Source organism: Schistocerca piceifrons, chromosome 3 (genome assembly GCF_021461385.2).
Source record: "Schistocerca piceifrons isolate TAMUIC-IGC-003096 chromosome 3, iqSchPice1.1, whole genome shotgun sequence".
Classification (NCBI taxonomy): domain Eukaryota; kingdom Metazoa; phylum Arthropoda; class Insecta; order Orthoptera; family Acrididae; genus Schistocerca; species Schistocerca piceifrons.
Window position 1 is genome coordinate 279,548,958 of NC_060140.1, and position 18,480 is coordinate 279,567,437.

The 18,480-nt window shown below is 38.4% G+C and overlaps 1 protein-coding gene across 1 annotated transcript in view; it reads left to right on the forward strand.

Annotated features, from left to right (window-relative positions):
* Positions 1-7,019, forward strand: part of LOC124787859 (regulator of telomere elongation helicase 1 homolog) — a 106,619-nt gene extending 99,600 nt beyond the window's left edge. Inside the window, exon 16 of the mRNA XM_047254822.1 lies at positions 6,725-7,019. The gene's annotated coding sequence lies outside the window, so the exon portion shown is untranslated. The remainder of the gene's footprint in view (positions 1-6,724) is intronic.
* Positions 7,020-18,480: the final 11,461 nt, after the last annotated feature.

The following is an 18,480-nucleotide window of genomic DNA, read 5'->3' on the forward strand; positions in this document are numbered from 1 at the left end:
GCCAAAAGCTTTTAATTGTGCCTGTCTACAACTACTTAACGTGTCTTCTTTACAGTAAGTAGCAATGTATTTTTTCTTATATTGTTGATATTTCTACATAGAGTTTTCAGTGCTTGTTTCCATGTTATTTTCATCACATTCAGATCTAAAAAATTTCATTAATATTTTTCTTTTGAATATTAATATTTTTTCTTCATCTTTGTTTCTAAATATTAATACTTCACATCCATATAAAATGTTGTTGGTATAATAGTTTGTGCAAGTGAATTTTGAAGTTACTGTTAAGTAATATTTTCCTTAAGATATTGATAAAACTGAAAAGTATCTTAATCATTATTGCTAGACAGGTATCTATCTCTATATCTGTCCTATTGTTGTTAGCAAAAACATTTCCCAAGTACTTGAAACAGCTAAATGTCTTGAAGTGAATACATCTACAGCCAAAGGTGCAGCACTTCAGATTTTCTTGGTTATAATCAGATATTCTGTCTTTTCTTCATTAATGTCTAATACTGTTTTCTCAGCAATTTTATAATAATTTTGCATAATTCAGATTAATTCTGTTTTGGAACCACATGTTAATGATACATCATCTGCATAGCCAAGTTTAGTACTGTTAACCCTGCAGGTGGGTCCCTTGTGGATTAATGTTAATAAATTCTCAATCTGTTGCCTCTGTGATGAGGTTAAATAAAATAGGTGAATTGGCATCTCCATGCCTCAGTCCAGTGTACACACTAAAATTTTCAGGTTCTCCTACAGGTGTCTTTATATGATATAAAATGTATTCTATACACATTTTAACTAATCTGATCAACTTTGAGAGTATTTCAGATTCCTTTGTTATATTTAGGACTGTCTGTCAATGTATGCCATGGTGGGTCTTCTTGAAAATGTGAACATCTACACTCAATTCCTACGTCTTATCAGTTACTTGTCTCGGAGTGAATAAATGATGTAGTATAGATCTACACTTTCCAGTCACATTAATGTGACCACTTGTCCAAAGCTGAAATTAACTACCTTTTGCAGCGGTACCGACTGCAAGATGTGCAGGAAGAGAGTCAGTGACGTTCTGGAAGGTGTTAACAGAGGTGTGAGCCACGCCAACTCTAGTGCCGAGGCCAGTTGCACTAGGTTTCTCGGCTGAGGATCTGTGGCACATACAGCCTGCTTGTAGTGTTCACACAGATTCTTGATTGGGTGTAAATGCCAGGGGAGCATGGTAAACTCATCCTGGTGCTCTTCAAACTATGTATGTACACTGTGAAATGTGTGACACATTGCATTGTTCTGCTGGTAGACGCCATTGTGCCGAGGGGAAACAAATTGCATGTAGAGGTGGACATGGTCCCCGAGGATAGATTTGTACTTACGATGATCCAGGGAATGCCACGAAAACATTCCCTAGACCATAATGCTCCCCCCTCCTTCTGATGATTGTTGCAGGGTTTCTGATTTTGCACATTTCACATTGTACACACCAATAGCCATCTGTCTGATGGAGCTTAAAATATGATTCATCTGAAAAGGCCAGCTGCCACTCCCCACGTTACAACAATTACTGCACTGTTTTCCACGTCCCCCAACATGCTTTATATATCCTCCAATGCTAGTTCTACCACCTGATGTTGGACTGTTGTTATTGCACATTGACATTGAACGTAGGTGGTGGTCACGTTAATGTGACTGGATCATGTTTTTCTGCAGAAACTGCATTGGTAGTCCTAAATTAGTCCTTCAGTTATGGGGATCAGCCTGGTTAATAGGAAAATCTGTAGTATTTTATAAGTGGCACCCAGTAAAGCAGTTGCTCTGTAGTTATTGAATACGAGGGAATAATTCTTCTCAAATATGGGACATACACCTGCACTTTTCCAGGCTTCAGGTGTGGTTTCTGTTTTCCAAATTGTAAATAACTCAATACATATCTGGTCTTCACAAGTATTGTTATTCTTTATTACTTGCTGTACTTCATTAACTATCGGGGTGGTGACTTGTACATAAGCCGTACCTGGTTCTTCACATTTAAAGTAAGACTGTCACTCATTACAGCAAAGTAGTTACAGTAATTATAATTTTGTGTGGGACACTGGCCTGGTGCAAAACTTTCAATTGGACGCCACTTTGACTTTCATGCCCCTAACCTACCCCAGTTGTCCGATCAGGGAAAGGGGTCCTACAGTTTAATGTGGAATCTGAACCATGTGTTGTTCCTGGCAATCCTTCACATCATTGAAAGGTAAAGGCTAGGTTAAATCAAAGACTGAAAACTTCAAGGTCCAACCAGGAATCGATCACGTGCCCTTTTGGTTTCCGGTCAAGCACTTTACCACTAGACCACCAGGGCCCAACATAGTAGAGTAGTTGCGAAAAGTATGTTTTCCATCTTCTTGTATGTCACTTTGTTGGTCAGTGTTTTCCTGTGCTGACCCTTTATAATCTGTTCTCTTTTAGTGAATTTACCTAAAGATTTTTTTAAAAATTTTGATTCAACTGTCTTGCTCTGTGATGATTGAAATTTGACTCTGGTTCTCTTATCATATTATTGTAATGTTCCCTTTTCTCCTATCTTTGGATTCATTGCGTTTCACGGTGGATTTTGTAGTATCTTTCCTTCATTGTAATATTATTTATTTCTTTATACCTTTACCTTTAAAAATTATGAGGTGGAATCTGCTCATCTCACTCGGATTGAAGATGCCACACAACTTGTAAATAATTAAGTATTTTCCACTTTTACAAAAATAATTGATTCTGTTGCAAATTATCATTATTTTGAGAAACCAATGGCAAAAAGTATGTATGTCTGGTGAACTTTCCAAAACCAGGAAAATTTATCTTCACATTTAAAATTTCCATCCAGACAGGGACAGCGAAAGCAGTACCATAAGTGGTTACTGTCTCCAACTATAGCTAAAATCTGTTGTATATAGATAGTGCCCAGCTAGACCTTACAATCGTGAATGGTTTATAATATGGGATACAATACCGTTCTTTAATTTCAGTTTCAATCAGACAAAATTAAGCTATTTACAATAACAAAAAAATTCTTACCTAACAGTAATTAATCCCTTGGCTTGCCTTTACAAAAGAATAGTTCACCAGTTATAGTAGGAAATAGGTAATCACAAAATTTGCCTCATTGCAGAAATGAGAAAGCCTTTAAAAATCTGATCTTGAAATATGTTTTTTATTCATAGACTGAATTTTTCTTCCCCAACGAAGGAGCTACTTTAAGTGCAATGGGGACATCGAGATATGACCAAATTTGGTTCAAGAATAGTAACTAGGTAATCAGAGAGGAATGCTTGTGGTACCACTTTTTGAGCCACAGAAGGATTCAGCCTGAACAAGATGTTATCATAGCACACCACAGACATTTTATGCAGGAAAGCTATTATTAGGAGCAATTAATTGCTGCTGAGATTTGTTTCATGCTCCAAATGAAAAATCGGATGACGTCTTAATAACTTGGCTCGCAGATGGCTTTCCTGAAAATATCATTCTGTGATAATTCCATAAATAGAGGTTCTATGGACAGCTGCCAGATTTATTGCAGCTCTTCCTTCAACAGCAAATTTTCCAGTTCTTTGTTGAAGGTATACTGGGGTGAGATGTATTCAGAAAAGTTATGTGAATGTGACTATACATGTGAAAACAAATAAATAGCACCACATGTACAGCTACAGTTCATTATATGAGGATGATTTTATACTCATTTAGTTACTCCACCAACTTTAATGTCAAAGCTCATGAGTTGCAGTTGATTCTAGGCCTGTTAGAAGACTAGACCCTAAAAACAGGCTTTGACCCCTTCTCAGTGCACACCACATATAATTATTTCATATGAGTTACTGGTTGTGTTATTGTAAATGAGTGAACTAAGTTACAACCGATTAAGTTAAAAGTTTGATAGGATTCCTAGATCTCATATTTGGTGGTATGTGGCGGGATTGCAAAATGAGAGTTGTCAAGGTATTAAACATCTGTTCTTCTGATGTATAATGTGGTATACCAGATTGTATTTAGCAGTACAGTTTTACCTTTTAATGACTGTGCATTGACAAAGGCTGCAGTTGTTATGAGTCAGCAGGCCATCATATACAACGCAGATGTAGTGCACTTACGAACGTGTATGGCTGATGGCAGGTGCTCACAAGTTTAGTCAAATAGTTTGTTTGTGCTGACTCTAATGAACTGCCACTTTTGATCATGTGAATGCTGATTTCTGTCTGTTGACTGCTTGTGAGTTGCCACTTTTTAGTCTGTACAGCTTTTCTGCCATAATTGGCAACAAGTAACAAGGCCATTATAGAATCAAGGAAGAGAAATGCTTTATTGACTAGATGTGGTAGATATTAATATTTTAGTGGTGGAGTAAAAACCCCTAAGGTTACTCTGAAGATCCAGCGTAATAATCAGATCTCATCCTTTGCAGTGATACTAGTGTCCAAGACTGCTCACAACTGCATATTACATGTTGTTGTTGTCGTTGTGGTCTTCAGTCCAGAGACTGGTTTGATGCAGCTCTCCATGCTACTCTATCCTGTGCAAGCATCTTCATCTCCCAGTACCTACTGCAACCTACATCCTTCTGAGTGTATTCATCTCTTGGTCTCCCTCTATGATTTTTACCCTCCAAGCTGCCCTCCAATACTAAACTGGTGATCCCTTGATGCCTCAGAATATGCCCTACCAACCGATCCCTTCTTCTAGTCAAGTTGAGCCACAAATTTCTCTTCTCTCCATTTCTATTCAATACCTCCTCATTAGATACACACAGTAAATTCAGCTTATCATTAAGACTCCAAACAACAAGTGAGTTAAGAACAGGAGACAACAGAAGTTTTACAAATACTTTTGTGTTATAATTTATGAGTTTTTTATAGTGATCTCCATATTTGTTCTCCACAGGACAATTTTTTCGTTGCAAACATGCTTTGTTTAATGGTTTGATCATACTTTTCAATGACATTAGTCATGCGTCACAAGCATGTAGCAGATTATGTGAATTTTTGAGGATACTGAATTTTGGTGAAATATTTGCTGCTGTACAGTCATTTTCAGTGGTTATTTATAAATATAAGGGCTGAAAAAGGTGTATTTATATATGGAAAAGTTTTATGTTAAAATCAATGTAGTTTTAGTGGAATATCAACATTCAGTATAACTGATGCCAGAACTGGCTGTACAGAGTGCTGATTATAATGACATGAGTTTTTTTACCCAAGTATGCACTTTGCATTATTTGAGAAAACGCCACACAGTAAGCAGGATGTGATACAAATTTTTGCCACTAGAGGCATAATTTAACATGGAAACAATAATGGTATGCATAGTAGATTTTACATGACCCATTTTATTCCTTTAGAGTTTGTAAAAGAAGGTTTATAAATTTAAAACGACTAAACTTTGTTGAGATTTAATATGGTGCATTCAAGTTTGGATGATGTAGACACCTCTAATTTAGAATAGTTTGAAATTTTGTGTACACTCTCTGACTTGCTTAGAGTGGTATGTGACAACATTTTAAATTGGAATTATTGGGTACTTTGATAGGATTGCATTTTTACTGCATTCAAGATAGTACAGTATATGTTCATTCAGACTTCACTTGCCTTTCTTCAACAAAGGAACAAAATAACAGCTCACTCTTCCAGCAACACGTTTCTTGTGTGCAGAAAGCGCATCTGTCATTGGATCATCAGCAGTAAGCTGGGCCACTCCTGTGATAATGTAACCCCCAGATCTGTCACAGAAGAAAAATGAGAATGATTAGAATGAATGTTAACACTGATGCACTATTGATCTATTGAGAATCATTTGCAACATCTGTAGATCAAGTTGTCTCTAGAGGCTCATTAATCTCGTTCAGAGTCACATTTAACCAGTCCCGAGAGAACTTTCCCATACTGTTATACTTGTAGAGAGAGCTCTATCGTCTGTTTATTGTACTTTTGTAATCATTCTACAGGATGATTCTTATAAATGTTTAAAAACCCCAAAATGATGTGGGGGTGCTAAGACAAGTAATTTGAAATAAGACACATGGGGCTGCAAATATCAAGAAATACCCCAGTAGTGGATGATAAATGTGGAACATTTGATGTCACCAGATGGTGAACCTCATCACACATGCAGCAGTTGGGCTTGTTGTTCCTATCCTTGCTGGCAGGGACAGTGCTACTCACTGCTTATTAAGGTATTCTGCATTTGTTCTTGATTTATCTGATGTGATATTGTAGTGCTTGCTGTATTGGTAGACTATGATGAATTGGTACACATTCATGAAAACGGCGTAGCCTAGCGGAGCGATGTGTTGCACTGTCCTAATAGCGAGATTAGGATTGACAAGCCCAACCATTGCACATGCGGTGAGGTATGTCATCTGGTGACATCCACTTCTGGGGTATTTCCCATTTGCAGCCCACTGTGTCTTGTATTAAATTATTTGTCTCAGGATCACCTACGTCACTTTGGGGATTTTTGAACACCAATAATGATCACTGTGTATAGTCACATATCCTCTCAGTGTACGCAGACTCATCAAATTTTACCATTCTTGTTGTGTACTTATTTTTTATGTTATTTTTATGTTTTATAAGGAAGAGATGCAAACATTGTTCTATTGTTGGCTGCTTGCACTGACCTGCAAGAACAATTTGATTTTCCTGAGTCTTCCACTTTAAAAAAAAATAATAATGTGGTTCATTTTATGCAGCTACCTGATTGGTTGGAAACAGCGGAGAAAATGAAACAACAGTTGAACATTACAACAATCATTTTGATCATTGGCTGAAGAGGACAAAAGAAGATAATATTTATATCTAGATCCATCAGTATTTCATACTTGTGATCAAACTGAGAATTACATGTAAACATATTTCTGAAATATTTTTAATTGCATATAATTCTCATTGAACCATAAATGATATTTTTGTATTATATATTTTGTAATTTTTTATATTTTTATAGATAATTTTTATATTTATGACATATATTGTTGTTGTGCAGAATAAAACCAGTTTGTTTCTACAAACTAAATATATTCTTTTGTGTACACATCTGGAAAATAATTTATCTGATGGACAATTAACACCATAAGAGCTGATGCCTGTACTGTGTGCAGGATGGTCATGGTAGGTTCCTGGATGCGTTGGCAGATTCAGTAACAGAAGAATCAGTTGTAAGACCTGTTTATTCAGTAATTTTACAATCTAGACAGCGTCTTCCATTCTCCGCTAGGTCCTGGATGCGGGTCCTCACATCCGCCTGCTACTGTGGCCCTCTGACTGTACCTCCAAGTGGATGTGGGAATGCTCGATCCGTTCCGTGTCTTCTCTTGCCTTCCACACCACATTGTGGAGTCATTGGATGTTGTGGTGCTTGACACTATCGCCCTACCAGGCACTGCATGTTGTCATGTTGTCACTTGTCGTGATGATCAACACTTCTGCCCATCATGTGGCTGCATTGTCATGATGTGCTGTTTGCCAATCCTAACCCGCCCTTCAGCAAGCTGGTGGTGGATCAGAGACTGCAATGTTAGAGCAGCTTGTGCCCCTGCTTGGTGTCATTGTGACTGTTTCCTGAGTGGCCCATCAGTGGCAGTTGTTATTCCAGTTTTGAAAATGGCTCCTGGCAGCTCACAGAGATGCAGTCAACCTCGCCCAACAGTGTAGCAGAGATGTACTGGAGAACTGGAACATTCATGCACAAACTCTTACCTAATAGTAATCAGAGAGTCGAGTGTGAATGAGGTAAACGTCATTGATCCCTCCGATCGAGTCGCTACTGGCCTTTTGGTTGGTGTATTTGTTACAGCTGGGGAGGGGGTTTTGCTATTAGATGTCATCTGTAATGACTGAACTGCCCTCCTTTATTCCTAGCCTTCAGTCTCTCCCACAGCTACATTTTATTTTGGTATGTCAGCTCTCTCTACAAACCCGCAGAAAGTGAAGTTGTGAAATGAATTGTGCTTCTTGCATAACATTATCGGGCCACACGTCGCACATTGCCTGCTGAACCAATTGCAGTCGCTCACTGCCTTGCTAAGATTGCTGTTTCTGCCAGCCTGCTTGCCAAGCCTACTTGCTAATAATACACGTCGTGGCTGTTGACACACTGGCACCATTGCGGATGAATACTCAGTCAATGAACTTAGAAATTTTCTGTCTTCCCAAATTGAACTGTTCTGCAATGCAAAAATTTTGTGTAATTAGTTTTTGTTACATTTTGAGCAAAATGTGTTCAGTATGGGCAGTCAAGAACTACCAAAATTGGAAAAAATAGAATGTATTGCTACTGAGGTATCATTTTGATTTGAACTTTTCTTCTTGTTTTTATGAGGAACCAACAGTCAAAATATTGCATATGTTTCTTTTTAAATACACAATGAAGAAAATTTGTTCTGTTACTGTTCAAAATATTTGTTTGTTATTACTAGATCATGTGGAAAAGCAAAATAGTCCATTTTGACTCCATTTTTCTTACTCCCTTACGCAACTCAGTGCTTACGTCATGCTCTGCGCGAGCAAAAAAAATTGTTCTCGCTCTATGGCCTCCGGTCAATGTAGCGTACGTCTTGCGATCAGAATCTAGCCGGTCAATATTTTTTTTAATATTTTTTTTTTTTTTTTTTTTTAAAGGAAATGTGGATAGGATAAGAGAATGTTTATTTTAATTTTTATAATAATGCGTTACATCTGCGCGAGCAAAAAAAATTGTTCTCGCTCTATGGCCTCCGGTCAATGTAGCGTACGTCTTGCGATCAGAATCTAGCCGGTCAATATTTTTTTTAATATTTTTTTTTTTTTTTTTTTTTTTTTAAAGGAAATGTGGATAGGATAAGAGAATGTTTATTTTAATTTTTATAATAATGCGTTACATCTCCAGTAACTTGTATTTTGGCACATATTCCTGCACCTTTAATCCATAGACACACACTCTCCTGTTCATTAATTTTACGATGGTTCCTTGTTCTAAACCAAAATGCCTGGTTAGATGTGAAGTAGGATATACCCAAATCTCTATTGAACACTTCTCCAACATGAAAAGTGCGGTAGGCTATTACATCTCTTGGATTAAAACCTTCCAAACCAGTCACATTCTTCACTTTATCACCATTATAACGAACAACAGCAACTGTAATCCATCCATTGCCAGCTTGATGTGTGTCTAATTGCGTAAGTGTAAAATTAATAACACAACCACAAAACACAGATGGACCTTGCAAAATAACCTGTGCTCCTTTGTTAGCAACTCTGATCTCCAGATCGTCTAAAGCCTTGTAAACAGTTTGACGTGAACGTCGATATCTTCTGCTGTAGCGAGGCATCTCATAACATGCGGTTGCACGCGCAGCTGCTCGCCGACTGAAGCCGGCTTAGACTAAGCACACATGCTCTGCGCTGGGCAGCGACTGGCGGTGCCGGAGGCGGCGAATCCCGGACGCGCGCGGTAGGATCTCTAGACCGCGCGCGTCCGCGATTCAGCGGCTGCGGCTGACCTTGAGCAAGCGCCAGTGTATATGACGCAACTCAGTGCTTACGTCATGCTCTGCGCGAGCAAAAAAAATTGTTCTCGCTCTATGGCCTCCGGTCAATGTAGCGTACGTCTTGCGATGAGAATCTATCCACATTTCCTTTAAAAAAAAAAAAAAAAAAAAATATTAAAAAAAATATTGACCGGCTAGATTCTGATCGCAAGACGTACGCTACATTGACCGGAGGCCATAGAGCGAGAACAATTTTTTTTGCTCGCGCAGAGCATGACGTAAGCACTGAGTTGCGTCATATACACTGGCGCTTGCTCAAGGTCAGCCGCAGCCGCTGAATCGCGGACGCGCGCAGTCTAGAGATCCTACCGCGCGCGTCCGGGATTCGCCGCCTCCGGCACCGCCAGTCGCTGCCCAGCGCAGAGCATGTGTGCTTAGTCTAAGCCGGCTTCAGTCGGCGAGCAGCTGCGCGTGCAACCGCATGTTATGAGATGCCTCGCTACAGCAGAAGATATCGACGTTCACGTCAAACTGTTTACAAGGCTTTAGACGATCTGGAGATCAGAGTTGCTAACAAAGGAGCACAGGTTATTTTGCAAGGTCCATCTGTGTTTTGTGGTTGTGTTATTAATTTTACACTTACGCAATTAGACACACATCAAGCTGGCAATGGATGGATTACAGTTGCTGTTGTTCGTTATAATGGTGATAAAGTGAAGAATGTGACTGGTTTGGAAGGTTTTAATCCAAGAGATGTAATAGCCTACCGCACTTTTCATGTTGGAGAAGTGTTCAATAGAGATTTGGGTATATCCTACTTCACATCTAACCAGGCATTTTGGTTTAGAACAAGGAACCATCGTAAAATTAATGAACAGGAGAGTGTGTGTCTATGGATTAAAGTTGTAAATAGGTTAATTCCATGCTGTATTCTTAACTATTTTATCCAAAACATAGTTTAACAAAAGTAGCAAGTGTCCATCTCCCTACCAAACTACTTTTTTGACTTCAGACGGTTTGAGAAACATGCTTAAAATTTTGTTTTAGACTTCGTGCTGTCACTGTTACTCTTATAATCCCTACCTTTTATTCAACAACTACAATTTCTGACAGTATGTTAAGCACATGAAGATGTATGCAATCCTATAGCTTTTAAAAATTTGTTAATGCAGAGATCTACTGTCTTCCCCTCAGTGTATAATATCTTATTAACATTTTCAGATTCACTATTTATTCTTCTGTTGACTGACCTTTCCACTATTCTCCTTGATTTTCTCCCAGTTTATGCTTGAGATGTTCTAGGAAGTTTAAGATGGGTAGTAACAAGATCTTGTGTGTTAACTGAGAGTAATGCGATAACATGATAATGATTTGTAAATTCACTATTTCCTTGCTTATGCAGTGGAAGAATTGTGGCCAATTTCCACTCATTTTATAGTTCTTCTTCTCTCATATGTTTGCTATGGTTTTTTGGAAAACATCTACTGATGCTTCAGGCTCAGACTTCCATAATATTGCTATTATGGGATTTTCTCCAGCAGACTTGTTGTTTTTCAGTCTGTAAGTATTGTGTTTGTGATCTCACCTCATTCCAGGGGAGGAGATGTTCCTCTTTTGCTCTCTTGGTTTGTTAGTTGTAATTGGATTAGCTGGTTTTCACAAATAGGGACACAACTTATAAACACTGAGTCCACATTATAACCAAGAATGAATGACTCCCAGTGGACTAAACTCATCTTTAACATATTTGTCTCGAAATTGAAAAAAGAATTCCCTGGTTCATGAATGTTACAAAGGATCTAGAGGAAATGGGCATATAAACAGAAGACACACAAAACTGAAACGTCTGCATACAGATATAGTGAAAAATGTCTAATATGAAACTGAGGGACCAGTAAAGAATTTTGAGTTGAATGATGCATGTTGCATTTTTGACACTGTGCCATTCTTTTTCTTGAAATATTCGAACCAGCTTGAATCTGCAGAAAATTTGATATCCATTTGTTTTGTAAGTTAATCAACCCACTCCAGCTATAAAGGTCCTGATTTGGCAACATTCTGGGATCTAGCTTGTTTGAAAGTAACAAGCAACACCGTCAACACATCTTTGTGTGTAGTCATTCTCATATGTCTTCTCCCTGACTTGAACATACTGTGCTCATGTAATTTGATCTCTGTTTTTTATATAACATTGGCAGTGCAGAATTACCAATGCCAAACTGCTTACAGATTTCTGTTTTTAAGCTCAGTTTCTTAAAACTGCCTTAAACACCTTCATCTTCAAGAGAAAAAAAAAAAAAAAAAAATAAATAAAAAATAAAAATGTTCAAATGTATGCGAAATCTTATGGGACTTAACTGCTAAGGTTATCAGTCCCTAAGCTTACACACTACTTAATCTAAATTATCCTAAGGACAAACACACACACTCATGCCCGAGGGAGGACTCGAATCTCCGCCGGGACCAGCTGCACAGTCCATGACTGCAGCGCCTTAGACCGCTCGGCTAATCCCGCGCGGCACCTTCATCTTCATTTTAAAGAAGACAGCAATTCATTTTTGTCATTTTCTCTGCCATTGTGCTTAAGAAAAATTTACAACACCAGTATTTAAAAACAAAGAGACATGAAACAATGCTGAACACAATTCACCAACTTTGTTCATCTTTCACCAAATTTGGAAGCTAGTTGAAGTGTTTCAGCAATGGTGGTGCCCAAAGACAAGCACTGAAATGGCAGCAGCAGTAAGCAGTGTATACTTCGTATGACCATGCACAAGAATAACACTCACAACTGTAGAAGTCAGATATATTTGTTGATCTGAGAAACAAAATATTTTGGAGGGAGGAGTAAAAATACACAGTTTTTTGTCAGAACCACAATATTATTTCTAGAGATGGGCAGTCTAGTTCGTCTTTGGGAATTAGTTCTCGGGTGATGTCCTTTTCGGGGCCACATTAATTCTCAGTGATTCACCATTCCTTTTTTTTATGTAATTATATAGTACTATTGGTCTGTGGCAAATTTTAATTGATCTTGATATGAGTAGCAATTAAAAATAAAAAACCTCATTTTATTATGAAAATTAAAATTCAGTATTACTTACTTAATGTTTCCATTTGTTAATACATACAGAGTTTAAATAAAAGTTGTTATTGTTCCTAGTGAGATTCAAAACAGCAACTTTATGGGTACAAAACTTCTTCCTATATATAAAAAACGCATATCTGCTAACTAAGGAAAGGAACATTTATAAAATAAAAGTCCGAGAAGCAATTGAAATTTCTAATAACGAATTTAACTTCAATAGAGAGGTTGGCTGTAAGTTTCCAGCCTTGCGGCTCCCCATCATCAAGGAAGTCTATATGCAGCCACAATGAGTGAGGAATAAAAACATGTCCAGGAAGCCACCTCTGGGGCCAGTAATATTTTTGGTAAACATTCCCCCTCTCATGCTCTGTCTGGTTTACTTCTATCCAATGATGGGGGTCCATCAACAACAGCAGGAAGAATTTCAGCTAATAACTCTTCTTCAATATAAGTGTGGTAAAAATCCCTATGTGTCCACAATGATGGTCCACCAGTGGTAGCCACAAGAATTTTATCCAATAACCCCACTTTTTCAGCAGCATTAGTGTGGGCTATTCACTTACTATCCAATGACAATGGCCAACCGATGATAGCCACAGGAATTGTACTCAATAATCCCACTTCTCAGGTATAAGTGCAGGAAGAATCCCGATTTATAAGTAATGCAAGGGCGGTCTTGGACAATGTTCAGTTAACCGTGGACACCACAAGACCCTGAAGAAGACCCCCGAGCAGGGAGCCTGAAGCTTCGATCATATAGATGCAGCCTAACGCCCCAGAAGATTTTACCTTATATATTCCCTATAGATGTTATGCCTATTCCTTCAGACATGTCCAAAAGAACAGATGGCCAGTGATCTCTTCAGTGTAAATGCACACCAAGTTCGAACTCTTAAGGGAATCGGTGAAATGGTGCGAGTAATGAGGATGTGGTCAAGGGGCACTACATTGGTAGTGTGTGGATAAGTTGAGAATTTGGGTCTGATGGGAGGTGTGGTAGGATAGTCCACGCAGTTGCAATGAACATTGTATTTGGATGCCTTAGCGGTCAGAGCATCTGCCTAGTAAGCAGGAGACCCGGGTTTGAATCCCGGTACAGCACAAATTTTCAGCTTTCCCCATTCTTTTCAGTCAGTGACTTCTTGCAGCCGGTGCCTGTAATTCTCTTGTGTCTTATGTATTCATGTTAGTAAATATAATTTATAAATTTTAAAGTGGAAATTATGACCTGGATTTTAAAAACATGGGCTAGCATATAAAAATAGTTCCAGCGAAATGGGGCTTCTTGTTAATTTTAACATAAAATCATAAAAAAGATATAAATTACCAATTGTGGATTCCGAACAGCATACACAAAGCACAAGAATTTGAGATTTCACCAGTGGTTTGAAACTGGACTAGAATGGGCAAATACAAGGAAGAATGGTGAAGCTGGAATAAAGAACAAATGACCACCCAAAAACGAGCAAGACAGACTAAACAAGACCTAAGTGGTAGTGAGGAATGGTGGAACTATAACGAGGAATGAGACCGTGGCCAGAACAAGTAATTGCGGAACTAAAATCAGGAATGAGCCTAGGTCAGAATGAGGAACATCTTTTCACAAATACCCTACCTCTGATTGTTTAGTAAGCATTTTTTCTATTAAGTGTTTTAGACTATATGAAGACCTCTAGGATTTTCTGGGGTGAGAGACAGGTAACTGGTTCCAAATGATCAGGTGGATGCTGACAGGGGACAACAGATATGAGATTGATATGAGACATATGACTTAAACAAAAAGAGGAACATCTGCTGAATGGATACTATGGTCCCTAGATGGATGACTAAATGAAATGATAGTGTCTGCTTAGTGCCACATACTTTCACACTGGGGAACTGGCAACATGGTGGCAGTGATTTAACTACGGTAAGAATGCCATTCTGGACCTGGCTAGTGATCTGGCCAGATGATAGAGGTATTTTCTCCTGTGTATAAAATTAAACACACACAAAAAAACTGTGTCCTACCCTTTATAATGTAAGTGTATTTACCCCAAATTATTTTTATACTCTTCTGATCCTGCTACAGTCCATTCACAAATGCTTTTAATTGTAAATCGTGACTGGTTTCTGTATTTCATCATGTCCATATTTTGGAGATCGATAATGTCTTGATATGCATCACAGTGGACCATGAATGTGATTTTTCATCTCCTCTAAGCAATATGGACACTTACTATATCTGTGTCAAAGTACATATAAATTCTTTGTTGTTGTTGTTGTTCTTGTTGTCTTCAGTCCTGAGACTGATTTGATGCAGCTCTCCATGCTACTCTATCCTGTGCAAGCTTCTTCATTTCCCAGTACCTATTGCAACGTACATCCTTCTGGAGCTGTTTAATGTATTCATCTCTTAGTCTCCCTCTACGATTTTTACCCTCCACGCTGCCCTCCCACACTAAATTGATGATCCCTTGATGCCTCAGAACATGTCCTACCAACTGATCCCTTCTTCTGGTCAAGTTGTGCCACAAACTTCTCTTCTCCCCAATCCTATTCAGTACCTCCTCATTAGTTATATGATCCACCCATCTAATCTTCAGCAGTCTTCTGTAGCACCACATTTCAAAAGCTTCTATTCTCTTCTTGTCCAAACTAGTTATCGTCCATGTTTCACTTCCATACATGGCTACACTCCATACAAATACTTTCATAAATGACTTCCTGACACTTAAATCTATACTCGATGTTAACAAATTTCTTTTCTTCAGAAACACTTTCCTTGGCATTGCCAGTCTACATTTTATATCCTCTCTACTTTGACCATCATCAGTTATTTTGCTTCCCAAATAGCAAAACTCCTTTACTACTTTAAGTGTCTCGTTTCCCAATCTAATTCCCTCAGCATCACCCGACTTAATTAGACTACATTCCATGATCCTCGTTTTGCTTTTGTTGATGTTCATCTTATATCCTCCTTTCAACACACTATCCATTCCGTTCAACTGCTCTTCTAAGTCCTTTGCTGTCTCTGACAGAATTACAATGTCATCGGCGAACCTCAAAGTTTTTATGGATTTTAATACCTACTCCAAATTTTTCTTTTGTTTCCTTCACTGCTTGCTCAATATACCAACTGAATAGCATCGGGGAGAGGCTACACCCCTGTCTCACTCCTTTCCCAACCACTGCTTCCCTTTCATGTCCCTCGACTCTTATAACTGCCATCTGGTTTCTGTACAAATTGTAAATAGCCTTTCGCTCCCTGTATTTTACCCCTGCCACCTTTAGAATTTGAAAGAGAGTATTTCAGTCAACATTGTCAAAAGCTTTCTCATAAGTCTACAAATGCTAGAAATGTAGGTTTGCCTTTCCTTAATCTATTTTCTAAGATAAGTCATAGGCTCAGTATTGCCTCACGTGTTCCAATATTTCTATGGAATCCAAACTGATCTTCACCGAGGTCGGCTTCTACCAGTTTTTCCATTTGTCTGTCAAGAATTCGAGTTAGTATTTTGCATCTGTGACTTATTAAACTAATTTCACATCTGTCAGCAACTGCTTTCTTTGGGATTGGAATTATTATATTCTTCTTGAAGTGTGAGGATATTTCCCGTCTCATACATCTTACTCACTAGATGGTAGAGTTTTGTCAGGACTGGCTCTCCAAAGGCCGTCAGTAGTTCTAATGGAATGTTGTCTACTCCCGGGGCCTTGTTTCGACTCAGGTCTTTTAGTGTTCTGTCAAACTCTTCATGCAGTATTGTATCTCCCATTTGACGTTCATCTACATCCTCTTCCATTTCCATAATTCTTTAAGTTTTCTATTTAAAATGAAAGTAAAAAATGAATATTAATTAATTTTTGCCTGGAGAGTACCATTTTCTTACTAGCAGGCACAATCAGAACAAATCAGAATATAACATTGAGAAGGACAGATGAATTGCAGATGGCAAACTGGTATAACCATTTTTCCATAATTAGGCACTAAATTCAGTTTCGATGATCAGTTTGACTGTAATGTATTAACATCAGTTTCGTAACATAGATCAGTAAGCCACGTGGATTATGAGTGATTTCACAAATTTACTAGATGCAAAGACTGATTAACCCAGATGTTTGCTTAATGAGTGACAGACTTAACTTATTGTTGCTTTGTGTGCAATTGCTACAGGAAGACACAGAGATTGCAATATGAACACTTGCATTTTGGTTTGAGTGGTTCTATAAGTATAGTGTAGGATGAGGTCCTGATTAACTTGGACAGTCTGGAGAGTAATCTTGTATCTAGACACAAAAGGGTGAGGAGCTCTGTCAGCAGGATGTGAGCTTGTGAAGTTTGTGTGACCTGATTTCTGGGCAATAAGTTGCTGCATAGTACAGGTGTTGGGACTTTTTTGTCCAGTTCACATCATTTGGATCTTTTCTATGAGTGTGGTTGTACAGGATCCTTAAAGTTTTCAGGGGAAAGTGTGTTAATACGCCTTGTAGAATTAACAGTTTTACCAGTTATTCGTGACTTGTGAGGGACACTTTGAGCCTGCTTTTTGTGAGTTTGGCTACCTTCCAGAGTTTCTGAGATAACTGGTGCCACAACGAACATTTATATTTTGATAAATAAAATGCTGAAGTGCAAAGGTATTTTGTGTGTCACCTAGCTCTTTTGATATAATCAACTCCAACTACATTCATTTACTTATATTGCAGTTAGCAAAGCTACAAAGAACTCAATAATATGTTTTTTTTTTTAAACCGAAACTGTTTTGCAACACGTGTGATGTCTGTCTAAATTACAACTGGTGGTCCAAAACTAATTCAGGTAAATCTGATTGCACATTTATGTTCCCCTCCCAAAGTATGTTTCTCAGAACAGGGTGGTAACTAGCAACAAAGATGGTATCAAAAGACGAAATGGTAAAATAACAAGCTATGGGGGGGGGGGGGGGTTCAAGAGGTAATGCAACACTTTTTTTTCTGAAAGTAAGTTGGTTTTATTTAGGATTGCAGTGCACCCTATTATTATGCACTCTTTTGTTTATAAAATCCTCCTTTTCAACATAATCTCTGTTCAATGTGACAGTCTTATGCCTCCTTACTGAGAGGGCCTGTATACCCGCCTGGTACAACTCTACCGGTTGACATCAGGGCCATTGTCTTTCTGCATCAATAACCTTCCAATCAGCCATATACTGTTTCCTGTGGAGTGCATCCTTCATTGGACCAAGCAGGTGGAAGTCGAAGTGGAGATCCAGGTTGAAGGATGGATCCCAGCAGGTTCAAACCTTCGAGTACCCCAGCTCGTGGTTGGATGTTTAAGCACTACCAACAGAGACGTCCAGTTGTACAGCGAAGTTTTTGATTGTGATCCATTGATCATCTTGAATGAGTGTGTCTGCACATTCTAACATTGCAGGAGTCACAGCTGTATGCAGCCAGCCAGCACACAGGAGATCGGACGGTTTGCTGTGACCTTGTTGCAATATTGACAGCCTAATGATTCACCATGCTTTTGTTCACTGCCATGTCTCCCTAGACATTCTACAAGTGTCTATGAATATCTGTGATGCTCTGGTTTCCTGCCAAAAGAAACTTAATGACAGCTCTCTGCTTGGAACGCACCTCCGTTACAAAAACCGTTTTAAAGGCTATTTATGGTGCCACCACCTATCAGAACTTCGTGAATCTATAGGGGCTGAAGTGGGATTATTCAAAAATGTCCAACAACAAATTTTGCATTTTTCAGCCCAAATCGGCCAATAGAAAATATGTTGCATTACTTATTGAATACAACTCGTATTACACTGTAAACATTAACACAATCAGTAGAGAACGAAAAATGTGAAAATAAAATAGGTAGTGCAGTTATCTTAGTTGACTATAAGCTGCATAATCAGAAAATGTCAAAATGATA